At 52.7% G+C, this 13,292-nt stretch overlaps 1 protein-coding gene across 1 annotated transcript in view; it reads left to right on the forward strand.

Annotated features, from left to right (window-relative positions):
- Positions 1 to 13,292, forward strand: part of LOC146839356 (glutathione S-transferase P-like) — a 265,840-nt gene that overhangs the window by 21,571 nt on the left and 230,977 nt on the right. The window lies entirely within an intron of this gene.

A 13,292-nucleotide genomic window follows, 5' to 3' on the forward strand; every position in this document is an offset into this window, starting at 1 on the left:
AAAATTCAATATTTAAAAAAAGGCAACCTAACATGTGCAAATGATTCCACCTAGAACATAAACCAGAAAAAGTGTGGAGAAAGAGAAAGCATCTCACGTGCGCAACACCACAGGAGCTGCTGGCTGGTTCTCGCCAGTGTGCTCACGAGTTTCTCATCATCGATGTCTTTCTCATGAAAATATTGATGTGAAAAAATGATGTGAAAAAGATCATGTGTAAAGTAAACCGGGGAGGATTTATTTAGGCAGCCCAAAACCAACAAAAGGAGAAAATAGGAAGAAAGACCCGTGTGGTCTTGCAGATAAGATTAGGTATGACCCACGTATATAGTTCAAACTGTTTTATTCCGCTCTGTGAGTCATCCCAAGGTTAAAAACACGGTCATGTTCAATAACCACATCTATGAATGGCCAACATGTTTCATTGCCTACTTATCTTCATCGTAAGGTTTAGGAGCTCACACCGTTCCTGGAATGAGTTACGGTGTGAGCTCCTAAACCTTACGATGAAGGTTTAAGCAACACAAAAACAACGGATGTGCTTTGTATTAGGACTAATAGAGCTCTTCTAAAACATTGACAACGTGAGAGCTGGTACATGGGCCCTTGGCTTTCACTAGTGATTTCTGTCTCAAAACAGATTAAATCCAGGGAAGTGATTGCAGTTCCATGACGCCCTGATGAATTTGCCGCAAAGATAAGTAGGCAATGAAACATGTTGGCCATTCATAGATGTGGTTATTGAACATGACCGTGTTTTTAACCTTGGGATGACTCACAGAGCGGAATAAAACAGTTTGAACTATATACGTGGGTCATACCTAATCTTATCTGCAAGACCACACGGGTCTTTCTTCCTATTTTCTCCTTTTGTTGGTTTTGGGCTGCCTACATAAATCCTCCCCGGTTTACTTTACACATGATCTTTTTCACATCATTTTTTCACATCATTATTTTCATGAGAAAGACATCGATGATGAGAAACTCGTGAGCACACTGGCGAGAACCAGCCAGCAGCTCCTGTGGTGTTGCGCACGTGAGATGCTTTCTCTTTCTCCACACTTTTTCTGGTTTATGTTCTAGGTGGAATCATTTGCACATGTTAGGTTGCCTTTTTTTAAATATTGAATTTTGAGGCACTAGGGATGGTACTGATAGTTCATGATATGAACTACTGTTGAGGGTATAACAAATGTTTATATTACCCTGTTAACAATCCCATTTAATCGGAAATAGTGCTTTGATATCTCCAGGTCCTGTACAGGGTTGTCAATGCTGACAACACAGAGAGTCATTGTCCAATGGCTCAAGTTCCCTTTGAGTGGGGGGGGTCTCTGGTACTCTGCAAGTCGCTGTGAGAACTGCCATGCCTGTAGACTGTCTCCTAGGGAATGATTTGGTGAGCTCCTCTTGGGAAAAGGTGGAGAAGACAGCTCACCTGCGGATGGTGGGCTTACCTGATTGGGCGTGCGTGACCACCCGGTCGATGGCAGCCAGTAGGGTTGTTGAAGGGACCCTGGAGCCTGAGGGAGAGGCCCAGGAACCGGCTTTAGGGAGAGGGCGCGGGAGGCACGGGAAACCGGCTCCTAAAGTTCCCACGGCCCAGGAGGAAGCAGACCTTGAGGGGGATGCCCTGGAGCCTACCGGGGAACAGATAGCCGAACTGGGGGACCTGCCTGAGCTGACCCATTGGCATCAAGAAGGAGGCCCCACCAGGGAGGAATTCTGCAGGGAGCAGAAAGAGTGCCCCTCTCTAGTGGGTATGCGGCAGCAGGCTGCAGCCCAAGCCAATGGTGATCAGTCCGGTACTCACTTAATCTACTGGGAGAACGACCTCCTGTACTCAGAGCCGAAGGTTGCTGAACCTGGGTCAGCCCATGCGCTGGTGGTACCCTAGAAGTTCAGAGCCTTCCTACTGGGGCTGGCTCACGACGTTCCGTTAGCCGGGCATTTGGGGCAGGACAAGACCTTTGAAAGGCTTGTCACCCACTTCTATTGGCCCCAAATGCGCAGGAGTTCTGACACTCACTGCAGGACATGCCAGACTTGCCAGGCAAGTGGTAAGAGTGGAAGGAAGCTGAAGGCTCCACTCCAACCTTTCCCTGTGGTCAGTACCCCATTCCAGCGAGTGGGCATTGACATTGTGGGGCCACTGGACCCCAAGACAGCCATGGCAACAGGTTTATCCTGGTCTTGGTGGACCATGCCACCCGGTACCCTGAAGCCATCCCTCTGAGGGCAGTGACGGCCCCCGTGGTGGGACGGGCACTGATGGGAATTTTCTCACGAGTAGGATTCCCTCTAGCGGTGGTGTCTGACAGAGGGACCAATTTCATATCCAAATATATGAAATCCCTTTGGCAAGAGTGTGGTGTGACATACAAGTTCACCACCCCTTGCCATCCCCAAGGAAACGGGTTGGTTGAGCGATTCAACCGAACCCTAAAGGGCATGATTATGGGTCTTGAAGAACCCATGAGGCATAAGTAGGATGTCCTCTTACCATGCCTTCTCTTTGCGTACCGTGAGGTGCCACAAAAGTCTCTGGGGTTCAGTCCCTTTGAGCTTTTGTATGGCCACCCCATACGAGGACCTCTTAGTCTGGTCAAGGAAGGCTGGGAGCAATCTCCCAGGAAACCTCCCCAGAATGTATATAGTTACATGCTGGCCTTCCGGAACCAGACTAGGCGTTTCAGGCAACTTGCTGAGGCAAACCTGGAAGCCAGCCAGGAGGAGATGAAGCAGTGGTACGACTAGAACGCCACTCTGGTTGAGCTTCAACCTGGTCAAAAGGTATGGGTCCTGGCCCCTGTGGAGCCTTGTGCACTCCAGGACAAGTGGACAGGACCCTTTGAGATTGTGGAGCGCAAGAGTTCTGTCACCTACTTGGTGGACTTGCAGTCTCCTAGGAACCCCTTAAGGGTCCTCCATGTCAATCGATTGAAGCCCCACTTGGAGAGGTCCGAAGTGGGCATGCTCTTGGCCACAGATGATGGGACGGAGGAGGAGTCTGAGCCTCTTCCTGACCTCCTGGTAGCCTCAGAGCAAGACGGGTCAGTGGACGGAGTTAACCTCTCACCCACCCTGACCCCTGAGCAACAGGATAACTGCTGCCAGCTGCTGGGGCAGTTTCCTGACCTGTTCTCCCTGGTTCCTGGTATCACAGATTGGTGTGTCCATGATGTAGATACAGGAGACAGCTTATCTGTGAAGCACAAGGCTTACAGGGTAACTGACAGGGTCAGAGCCTGCATCAAAGAGAACGTCTCAAAGATGCTCGCTATTAGGGTGGTTGAGTCCTCCAGCCGTCCTTGGGCCAGCCCAGTGGTCTTGGTCCCTAAGGCTGCAGCGCCGCGTGCCACACCCGAACTCCGGTTCTGTGTGGACTACAGAGGACTAAATTCAGTCACGAAGACTGACGCGCACCCCATCCCCGGAGCTGATGAGCTCATCGATCGGTTAGGGGCTGCACGGTACCTCAGCACGTTTGATTTAACGTCTGGGTACTGGCAGATCGCCTTGACTGATGGGGCCAAAGAGAGGTCCACATTCTCCACACCAGATGGGCACTACCAGTTCCGGGCTATGCCATTTGGGATGAAGAATGCCCCTGCCACCTTCCAGAGGTTGGTCAACCAGGTGTTGGCTGGGATGACCGAGTTCAGCGCCGCATACCTGGATGACATCGCAGTGTTCAGTGGCACATGGAAAGAACACCTGCAACATCTCTGGGAAGTGTTGATGGCACTGCGCAAGGCAGGCCTCACGATCAAGGCAAGCAAGTGTCAGATCGGGCAGGGTTCCGTGGTGTACTTTGGACACCAAGTAGGGAGCGGCCAGGTGGCGCCCCTACAACCCAAGATCGAAACCATCCTGGCTTGGGAACCCCCAAAGACCCAGACGGTGGTGAGGGCCTTCTTAGGACTCACAGGGTACTACAGGAGGTTTGTCAAGGGGTATGGCAGCATCATTGCCCCCTTGACAGAGCTGACTTCGAAGAAGCAGCCCAGAAAAGTGATATGGACTGACACCTGTCAGAAGGCCTTTGACACTCTGAAAACTGCCATGTGCACGGCGCCCGTGCTCTTGGCTCCTGACTTCTCCAAAGAATTCCTAGTGCAGACAGACGCATCAGAGCATGGTGTAGGGGCTGTCCTACTCATAAGTAGGAGGTTACTTCCACGGGAACAAAGGTGGAATGCGATAGAGCGAGAAGCATTTGCTGTGGTCTGGGCGCTGAAGAAGCTGAGGCTCTACTTGTTTGGGACTCACTTCCGGTTTCAGACCGACCACAGGCCCCTCAGATGGTTGATGCAAATGAGGGGTGAGAACCCAAAACTGTTGAGGTGGTCCATCTCCCTACAGGGTATGGACTTTACGGTGGAGCATCGCCCTGGCACAGATCACGCCAATGCTGACGGTCTGTCCAGGTTTTTCCGCCTTAGTGAAGAGGAACTCCCTGGGGTAGGGTAGTTCCCCCCACATTTCAGCTGGAGGGGACACGTGTTAGACCTGGCACCTTGGCGTGAGTTTCCCTTCCACTTTTTGCTGATGTGCCTCATTGTGTTTTGTTGGTGTTAGCTGCTCAGGGCACTGTGCCACTGCTGATCAGTGCCACAGTGCAAGTGCTCCCTTTGAAAAGTGTATACATTGATTGGTGTCCATGTTTGGCTTATTTGGTTTACTATCAGCCCCTAGTAAAGTGCACCAGGAGTGCCAGGGCTTGTAAATACAACTGCTGCTGGTGGGCTTGCAGCACTGGTTGTGCCACCCACAGAAGCGGCCTAGTAAAATGTGTCTAAGGTCTGCCATTGCAGAGCCTGCGCGCGGTCTGGTACTGTCATGCTGACTGCGCAAGTGCACCTACTTGCCAGTCCCCAAACCTTCACTTAACTACATATTTGTCACCCCTCTGGTAGGCCCAAGGGCAGGGTGCATTGTAGGCATAAGGTAGGACATGCCCTGATGTGTGGCATGTCCTAATAGTGAATTACAGCCATTTTCGTTTTTCACTATTGAAGGCTACCTGCTCTCCATAGGCCAGAATGGGCTGCTGGGATTATTACACTCTATAATCCCAGTGGACTCAGAGAACATGGTAGAAAGTCATGTTTAGTATGCCTGAACTCAGAATAATAAAAAACTTATTTTAGTAAAGTTTATTTTAATATCCTGTGTTTGTAAATACTACTTTTAGAAAGTTAGTATTTACTGACCTGGCCATTTCAGTCCGCCTCTGCTGTGTGTGTGTGTTCTGCCTACTAACAGGGAAGAGCAGGGCTGGGGAATCCCAGGAGACAGGCTGGCTGGCAGGTGGTGGGTAGAGAGATTACACCAGGATGGGTGGGAGGAGTAAACCTTTGACTCTGAATAGACCTGTGCTCTGCCACCACAAAGCCGGCTCCGCCCCCTGTGCAGCAGCTGATGTCTCTGCCCTGCTGCTGAAAGAAAAGAGCAGAGTCACCACAATAAAGTGCTCCAAAACCGGACTGATCCAGGCCCAGGCCCCCTGGCGACAAAGAACAAAAGAAACTGGTTATAAGAGAAGGAGCCCTGCTCCTAAAAAATCAGATCCTGTTTGCGCCAAGAAGAAACTCTGCCTGAAGAGAAAGACCTGGGAAAGCTGCATGGAGGAGTACTGTCTCTAAGCCTGAGAGACTGGCCTGTGGTGGGTGCCTGCTGCTGAAGGAGAGGAGGAAAAGACTGAAAGACTTTGAAATTCAACTTGTGCTTATCAAACAATCTCCAAGGGCTTGCTTGTGAACTTGCCCCCTGAACTGCGCCCCAGGAACAGTGGGCGCTACCTTTCCCCAAGAAGAAGAGAAGCTGCTGGAGGTGATTCTACAAAACGCTGACCCCAGAGAACCTGTGTGCCCCTCATCTGAGCACCGCGACATCTGCCACCGGGGCTACTGTGAGCACAGCAAAGGCCTGCCTGCCTGGCCCGAGCACAGCAAGCAACTGCCCCCCGAGCCGTAGATCACACAGCAAAGAAGAGACTGATCAGGCTCCAAGCGCCGAGCCTCTGCGACCCCCCTAGCCGTGGAAACTCCTGTAAGGACCTGCGACGCACTGTTCATCCCCTGAGCAAAGCCGACAGCGCTGCGACGCGCTAGAAATCACCCCCGGCCGGCCCCTCCTTCTGCCGACCTCGTTGTGTGCCTGGGACTGTCCTGAAGCGCCCCACGAAGCATCGCCGCCCACTGACTACGAGGGACGACAACGCGACGTGGGACACTCCTCTGAGGACCCCTGAGGCTGCTACGACCATCTCCCCCAAAGAACAAAGGTACTGTGAGCTGCGCGCGCTGGTACGACCCGTCCGTTGATTGTTCGGGCCGTACTGGCGCTGCCGTACCGCTACGCTGTTCACGCATGTCTTGAATTGGCTGACTATAAGAGTGTGCTTGGTTTAACATGTCTTGAATTGACTGACTATAAGAGTGTGCTTGGTTTAACATGTCTTGAATTGACTGACTATAAGAGTGTGCTTAGTTTAACATGTCTTGAATTGACTGACTATCTCACAACAAAATGGCGGGACTGCGGGTAAACAAATCCATCCAGAAATCAAAAAGAACACCTACCCTAGGAGCAGGGCTGAATGGGGAGGGCAAGACACCAGATCTGGAATGAGGAAAGGCTGGATTTCGTCGATCCCTCGCAAGTCTTCGATTGTTAGAGAAGAAGTCAGCACAGGCACCAGCTACGGAAGGGGAAATAAAGCGGGAGATAAGGAGGGTGCGAAAGCACAAAAGAGGGAAAACAGGCTCAGGAAAAAAAGGCAAAGGTGCATCAGCGTCACGGAGCTCTTGAGGAAGTTCCGACTGGGAAGCAGGACCCCCACGTCTCAGCTGCAGCCGGAGAGGCACCTCAGGATGTCAGGAAACCGCAGCAAAGGTTCGGAAGGCAGGCGGTAATCAGAGGGGTCACCAGGGCAGCAAGGCAGGCATCGGCAGGGACGCAGAGGGCCAGAAGCTGGCAGATCCTCGCTGTTCACCAGATGGCAAGGGAAGAAAGGAGAAAAACAGCTGAGTGGCGAGGAGAACTGAGCCCGCTGTCCGGCTGGGTAGGTGTTGGCAGAGACGGTGAACCGGTGCCGATCTCCTCTATAGCTGTCGGTGCAGCTCCATCAGACATCTACCATGTTGCTCGTACTCTGCAGCCAGGAACACCAACCACGATTCCTCAGAAGGTTACAAGTCTAAAAGCGGGAGACCAGAAGGGCGAAGAGCGCAAACATAAATGAACCCAGGTATGTAGAAAAGGTCCAAGGAGGGGGAGGATTTCAGGGGGATTTAAACCAGAAAAGGCAATTCCAAGCCGGGAGCTCCCAGCCGGAGCTCCTCACCTGTCGGCCATCTTGTCGAATATGACGATATTTATCTTGTGATGTTCTATCTGATAAAGGGCCAGATATGATGTTAAGATCCCCCCAATGATAAGTGGAATATTACCTAACTGAAGCACCTCCGTAGTAAAAAGAGACCAGAACTCAGGATCATTAGTTGTCGGACCATTTACATTAATTAAATGAAGAACTGTGGCATCAATTTTAGTTTTGACTTTAATGTATTGCCCTTCTGCATCCGATCATTTACTCAGTATTTGAAAATTAAGGGGTATATTCACAAGAACGTGTGATAACCACCGCAAGAGTAGCGTAACGCAACTTTTAATATCGCAGCCCATCGCGGGAAAATAACCCCGTGACAACGTGGGATTCACAACAAGGCGGTAGCATACGATAGTCACCAGATAACGCGCCAAATGTCCGCGCCAAAATCAACACCACGCCGCAGAAATGCGATACACGAACGCAAAAAAACATGCGATGAGGCCAACTGCGACACAAAAAGTGGCGAAAACCAGCCACAGGCCTGCAAATCCCACGCATCTGGCTGAACAATGTACTATAAAAACCACAGAAAAAATACACCAAAAACAATCCAAAGTGCGTAGCAACATGGATGCACCCTGACACAGCACAGGGGCCAACCCGAACCCCACAACCCTCACAGACTACCAGCAAGGAACAATGGGGTCGGGGAAGGCCAAAGAGAAGAGGGAGAGGAAGACGGGGTGCAGAAAGCAGAAAAAGAAGACCAGCGTCACGGAGGTGACAGAACACTACCAGCAACTGACCCACTAGCAGACCACCTGGATTGCAGTCGGAGTGCCCAGGAGGCCAATCCAGGAGGCCAATAGGCGCCGGCATGACGTGACTACCTAAACCAGGCACAAACCCGCTGCCAACAGGAAGGAAGCAACGGCGACAGGAGGTGACAGGCCAGCGGCACGGGAGGAGCTAAAGGAAACCCAGGCCACAGTCATCAGTGTGGAGACGGTGCAAGGAGTAGGGAGTACGGACACAGCTCGAGAGGACCTGACACAACATCAACAGGGAGTGGGGTGACGGGGGGAGTGGGCACAATGGCACACATTCACAACGAGGTATAGCACACTGCACACCCACAATCACCCAGGTCCATGGGCCCGATCCCGTTGGCACCCGGCAGCACACACACATAGCACGAACAGCACACCCACATTGACGACAATGAGGAGCAATGCGCATAGCCATCACTGCAGAACAGAGGACACAACTGGCTCAGCACATGCACAGAAATGTACGCGTATGACTTCACATCCGTCATGTAGACCAAATATACACTGTCCCGCAGAAGAATCCAGCACTCCACAAACAGTCACAATGTACATTGCCATACAGTCTGCATGCAAACCTGCACAATGCGCCAGCATATATGTCAACGCAAAGTCAATACGCACCTCCCCTTCACTTCGCAGAGGGGCACACAACACCTTCAACAGAGCACGTAATACAATACATCAGTGATGCCGGAGAAGAGCACCACACCGTTGACACCGACGCCCTACAACAGCACATGGATATCCCACGCAACCCCCCACCAGGACCCGGATAGCTAAGCTACTCAGAGGAGAACACCCAGCCTGCAACAGACAAGCACAGCTGGCCCACGACACTTCACCCACCCACATATCGCACCCCAATGCCATGTTCCTGCATGCCCAACAGGTGTGGGTGGGGGCCGAACTCATGGAATGCGAAGCAGGACACATACGTTGGTGTCCATCACCCCTCAGGGGCCACCAACACCCCATTAAGGAGACCCACACTGCTATAGAGACACATGCTGTTGCAGTACAGAACCACGGGCAGGGGCGCTCAAATTCCAGTCACACACCCATGTTGGCTCTGTGTACGACGGCCCTGGCCACTCCCCTTATGAACTGAGTGGGTGACGACAAAGCTACATGTCCAAGCTCCAACCCGCTGCCTGCGGTGACACGTCTGCATCCGATGTACACAGCACAATGTAATGGCGTAGGGCCCAGGGCCTTCATGCATACAACAAGACCACAGGGACACAAGCAGATACCATGTTGAACTGGCTACGGGCACATGCGCCCGGCCCCTTTATTGGCAGGGCCACATGTACAATGACACCTGTGCTTTATGTGTGTGGGGTGAGTGTAAGCCAGCGCGCACGGAATGTCTGGTGCTGGCAACCGCTTGAACATTGGACACCAGTGCAACGGAAACAGAAAACACATGCATAAAAGAGTCAACTGCTGAGCAACATGGAGGGAGCCGGAGAATGTCCAGAGGACAGCCAACATGCAAACAGAAGTGTCCGTGAGTTGAAGTGCACTGGGGATGGGACAGTAGAGATGAGCGCACCCATGTGAAGAAAAAGTCTAGGATTGTGTCCCTCCGACAGACACCTGATGCAGATGCAGTGGGGTGTGTCATACCTGCATCATCTTCCCCATCAACGTCTCAGGGCTCCCACACTGTTTGGGGTGACATAGCTGCGCAACCTCTCCACAGCTCATAACTCTATCAGTAACGGACAATGGATTGCGGTGCACTGAGTCACTGGCACCTGGAGTGCTGAGCAGGGTATCAGGCCGATGATGGAATCCACGACAGGTCTGAGCAACTCCCTAAGTCTGTCAGGACCACCGTGTCGACTGTGGTAGATGGATGTTGGAGGTGGTCCTTTCGGTGGTGGCGTGTGCCTCCTGCAGTGATGCCAAGTCCGGGCCGGTCAGGACTCGATTTGGTGTGTGAGCCCTGCTGGGACGTTCTTGGGCCCGGAGGCTGCTCACAGTGCAGGGCCACAGAGAAATGGCGTTGATGACCCCAAGGCCAACCCTTCAGGGGCCATCCAATTTCTCAGAAGAAGGGGTCCCGGACATGACTAGTACAGAGTTAGTGGCCCCGGATGCACAGTGGCCGGCACAGGCACCCAGCCACGGAATGGTGACTTGTGGTGCAGTCAGAGGGGCCATGCGACCTGAGCGGGTCACCATCAATGTCCGAGGTGTATGTTGCAGAGGGTATCGGAGGACAGTGGAAGGTGTCCTCCAGGGCATGATGCCGAAAGGTTAGATTTTATCCGGAAGCAGCAAATGGAGGAGTGGAATGCGACAGCCTCGTTGCCACCACCAATTCGGTATCAGCTACATGAGGATGAAAACTGCTCCCTGGTCCATAGACTCAGAAGCCACCAAAGTTAGACCAGAGAGTGTTCATGATTGTCGGGGAACAGGCTTAGTGGCACAGGGGCTGAGAGGGGATGCAGTCTGCGATGATGCCGGTACGCTGATATGAACTCAGCCAATGCAAAATGAAGAGTCTGTGACCTACTGGACCGCAGTGTAGGCTGGAGGCAGCGGTCAGCACGGGCCATTCACCGAGTGTTGCCGGCATAGGTTGGTGGCCCCACCGGCCTGTGTAGTTCAGGTTCAGTGGCACCACGTGTTCGCTCACCCCCGTGACTGTGACCTGGTTTCGTCCGGACTGAGCCGCATCTTCCTCTTACTCCTCTCCGTGCAACCACTGTTGTGGACTCTGCCATTTGTGATTTGAGCCAAGATGCTGGATGTGGGACCTACTGGTCCGCAGGGTAGTCCTGGTCCCTCATCCATGTGTTGTTGGCTGGCGTTGAACAGGGTTAGTGGCACCACGTGTCTCAAATAGTCCATATGGAAGTATGCCTCACTGATCGGGGTGGGTCTGGTGCTGTGGCCGCTGGCCCGGAATTGGGGTCACTGCCATTCATGAATCTGGACACATTTTCGCACATGTGACCAACTGGGCCGAAGAATAGTCCAAAGGTGGCAGTAGAGTACGTCAACGAGAAAGTAGTTAAGCAGGCCTGTGTTGTGGAGGCCGTGATGGACTGAGGAGGCTGCCAAGGTCGCAGCCCTCAGACTTGGAGCTTGCGCCAGCATGTGGTGGGCCCTCCTTGACACACTCCGGTGTCGGCAGGTGATCAGTGTGGCCTGGCTACGCAGGGGCGGGCCTGGCGGGTTCGTGTGCCTGCGTGCCGGGTTCCGGTAGGCGCACGGCATCGCAGACAACTCCGCTCACGAGGTCGGCCTCTGCCTCATGGTGGGGTGAGAGGTGCTGCCCTGGCAGAGTCGTTGTGCTTTCCGGAAGAGGACCACGCCCAGGGCTACGTGCTTTTTATTCACACCCCTAAGCTGGCATGGCGTACGCCGGGCCATCCCACTCCGGTCACGCTTGGGGGGGGCGTAATAGGCAACATTTCTGCAAGGTCCCCCACTGGCAGGGGTGAAATGGTTGCGTCCACTGGACTCCATACCCCAGAGGTGTGTGCCCCCATGGATATGGGTGTGTTCTGCATATTGCGGTCTGTCCAGCACATCTCTGCCACTCTTGGCATTGTGTACTTTCCCAATCATGGGTCTACTGCATCCTTCACACATGCCTGGTTGCCACCTCTCCCCACATTCAGATGTTGTGTGGCTGAGGTGCCATGCCATTGATGGCTCATGTTCACGGCTTGGGCAGGTAACCATTGTGAGTTGTTTAGTCATGTCTGGTGGGTCGTCATGTTGGTAGTGATTTTGTGATGTGTGCATTGCCAGGGTTGTGAGTTGCATGGTTGTGGAGATGAGGGGAGTAGGGTGTCCATTTGAAACTTACCATGGGGCTGTGCATTTCCCTTGCTTCCATCCTGGGTACGCTGGTTGCTGATGGACTGTCGGAGGATGGAGGACTCATGCACACTGGCTGTGTATTTGCAGGCGACATTGTTGGAGGTTCCACGGTGTTCTGTTGTTGCCTGCATGTTGATGTGAGATGTGTGCTTCCTGTTGCGGTGATTGTGTGCGGTGTCAACAGGGGACAAAGGTGGGACATGTGTGCTGTGGATTGCCCCCAACACGTGCGTGCATCCTGCTATGGCATATGGTCCTTGCTTGGTCTCCATCTGATCCAGCGCATTGTGTTGGACGTATGGGGACTGGGGTACCAGGGTGATGGTGATGTCCAGGACAGGTGTGGGGGACTTGGATGTGGCTGGCTGTGAGACTCCTCCGACTCTGGTGGGTGTTGTTGGTGGGGGTGCCAGGGGCCAACAGGTGCAGCCAATCCAGCAGCTTGGTGTGGGGTAGAATGTTGGTTGTCCGCTATGTTGGTGCCGTCGGCCTGTTAAGCGATGATGGTCAGGATGCGTAGGATGGTTTTCCTTTTCAGCCTGTAGTGGACGGTGACATTATCAGATGTTGTGTCTGTGAGGCTGGTGCGTTTCCTGGGGGTCTGCTGTCTTTGTCTGCGCTGCCTCTGTGGTTGTCCGGGGGGGGTCCTGGTGTGGGGTCGGTGGGTATTGTAGCCCTCTTGGGTGTTCAGGCCGCATGATGAGTGGCTCCTTGACATCTGTTGCACTTCCGATGTGGCCCTGGGCTGGGCTCCCTTTTGTGGTCCTGGCTGCCGTCTGACTTAACACCAGGTCAGAGCAGGTGTAGATTTCCTGGTGCTAACGCGCCTTATCGCCTGTTTTGTGTTTTTATCCCTGATCTGTCTGGTCGTTGAGAACGTTGAGGAGTGGTGTGGTTGCAGCTTTTGGCACGGGTACGCCCACTCTGCATCTCATTAGCTATAGCTGCGGGGATTCTCTGTGGCGATGTTTTTTGCGGCTGCTATCGCAGGTAAACTGGCGCTGTGGGCTGTTAGCACCAGCTTGTGAATGGGGAGGTAAATTTATCACGACTTTGGCTGCAATAAAGTGCCGTTAATTCGGCAATAGTTCCTTGTGAATATGGCCCTTAATCTTTTTGCAAAAAGAATAGCCATACCAATTTTTTTTGTTAGCTGCAGGGGAAGAAACAACAGTACCGACCCACTTTTTCTTCATGTAAGCTAAACACATTTCATCAATAGGTGTGTCCTGTAGTAAACAAATATCTGCTTTGTAACTTGCTCAATAATCTAAAAT

This window comes from Triturus cristatus, chromosome 4_1 (genome assembly GCF_964204655.1).
Source record: "Triturus cristatus chromosome 4_1, aTriCri1.1, whole genome shotgun sequence".
In the NCBI taxonomy this organism is placed as follows: domain Eukaryota; kingdom Metazoa; phylum Chordata; class Amphibia; order Caudata; family Salamandridae; genus Triturus; species Triturus cristatus.